Here is a 2,211-nt window from a genome sequence, read left to right as displayed (position 1 = left end):
CACTTTGGTTTTAACTATCCACTCATGTGAACGATTAAGCACACTCTTAGAGGGATCTTCACGAGTTATGATAGACAAGACAACCAGGCTACCATGGCAACCTCCATCATTCATCTACATGCATCCCACTCGGTCACATCCTCCTTGCACACTTCAAGTACCATTTGTCGGTGGAGGCATAACCTCAACGTTTGTCCTCCACCTTCGATGGTTTTCATTCACCAATGCTTGACATTTATGTTTAGATCTTGATTCATTTACTCTGGTGCATGTGATCAATGCGTCCTTGGGTATAATTCAATGGCAACCCAACCCTGCAGAGTTCAAGGTTCACCCAAGTCTAGTTTTTGTTGGGTTCGAGCCATTCGTTTGTCTTTGGAACTAGTAAGCTTATGTCCTAGCTCTAGGAAGCATTATTTAGAGTTTCTCTGGTCTAATAGTTGGCTATAATGATCCAACGCTCACCAATTTGGTGTCTTTGAAGTGGCCATGTGGCTTGGTCTGAATGTTAGACTCTTCCATCACATTTCATATTCGGAATTCGTCCTCCAATGTCCTTTGTTTCCTCTTAATCAAAGCTTGTATGCTCTGTCTAAAAGTCTTTCCTCTTGTTTCCTCCTCATCTTCATCTCGCTTGTGGTCTAGAGCAGCTTGCGCAACCTCCTGGTTTTTTTTTCTAACCTCCCCCCCCCCCCCACCTAGGATGGAATTAGGCTTGCCCAATTATTGAATCTCCGTTAAGTTGCCTCTCTAAATGTTGTCCCCCTTTCCCTATCTCACTTTCTTGACACCCCCCTACTCGTCAGTTACTGCTCATTCTTCTCTCGAAACGTTTGAAATGGCCTCCCGCTATCGCAAAGACTTTCAGTCTCACAGTCTTGGCAACAAACCTCTACAAGACCCTATGCATATGGAAATTCTGCATACCAACCTAAAGCTCTAGGAATAATGGAAAACTATAGCTATGTTGCTAGATGAAATACAAGAGTTAAAATGCAGAATGTCTTTCCAAGATGACAAATTGGAAGCCCTCTGAAAAAAAATCACAAAACTTCAGGATCAACTGCCAGTCAATAACCATCAGTTCTCTGATTCTAGTGTCAATGGAAAGTTAACAGGAACCCCCCTTCCTAATCTATATTAGGCTCAGATGGAGTCACTCCTACAATTGTTTAATGGTTTCTTATTGTAAAATTTCATTTCTATTGGGATGTTTTTGCACGGTATATTCATGTTGTTATATATGTTTTTCTGTCTTTCCCAATAGCCTTTTTGATATAGTTGTTTTCCCCTCCCTGGAAAACAAGCTAATGGAAGCAACTAATTAATCAATTAATTTCAATTAACATTCATAATCACTAATATTATAATATATACTTATTATAAATTAAATATATATATATATATATATATATATATATATATATATATATATATATATATATATATATATATATATATATATATATATTCGCTTAAAACGAAAGCACGAGAAATCTCAAAGTACTTCCTTGCATTTCATGGATGGTAAACCATCGATCCTATTTACAAAGCCTCGCCCCAAGGGATTCAAAGAGAGTCAAATTCATGATCAACAATTACTGGAAACAATATCAAAGAACTTCATGTCTGGATCTAGGCGACTTGAACTAACCCTTAGAGCTATATATATACATATATGTAATTATAATATTTTAAATTTATTAAATAATTAAACTCTATAAATATAAACCTTTTGATATATATAATTATGAATATGGTATATATATATATATATATATATATATATATATATATTTGTGTGAGACGTTTTCATTTAGAAATGTGTTTATGGATATGGATTTAATTTAATTTAGTAATGTCTTAAACTTATAAATTTGTGATTAAATTATTTATAATTATTTATTATTTTTATAATAAAATTAGTAGTTTATTATTTATTATTATTTTTATAATAAAATTAGCAATGTTTTAATGTTTAAGGATGGTGGACCTTACCTTGACTCCCCTCCCAAGTTATGTTTTGTATCATTATCAAAATGCACTTTGGTTTTAATTATCCATTCATGTGAATGATCAAGCGCCCTCTTAGAAGGATCTTTGCAAGTTATGATAAACAAGATAATCAAGCTATCATGGTAGCCTCCATCATTCATCTACATGCATCCCATTCGTTTGCATCCTCCTTGCACACTTTAAGTACCATTTTCC

The sequence above is a fragment of the Pinus tabuliformis genome, chromosome 5_2 (assembly GCF_031772625.1).
Source record: "Pinus tabuliformis cultivar Carrire ecotype Pingquan chromosome 5_2, CPIR1, whole genome shotgun sequence".
Taxonomy (NCBI): domain Eukaryota; kingdom Viridiplantae; phylum Streptophyta; class Pinopsida; order Pinales; family Pinaceae; genus Pinus; species Pinus tabuliformis.
This window is presented reverse-complemented; position numbering follows the sequence as displayed.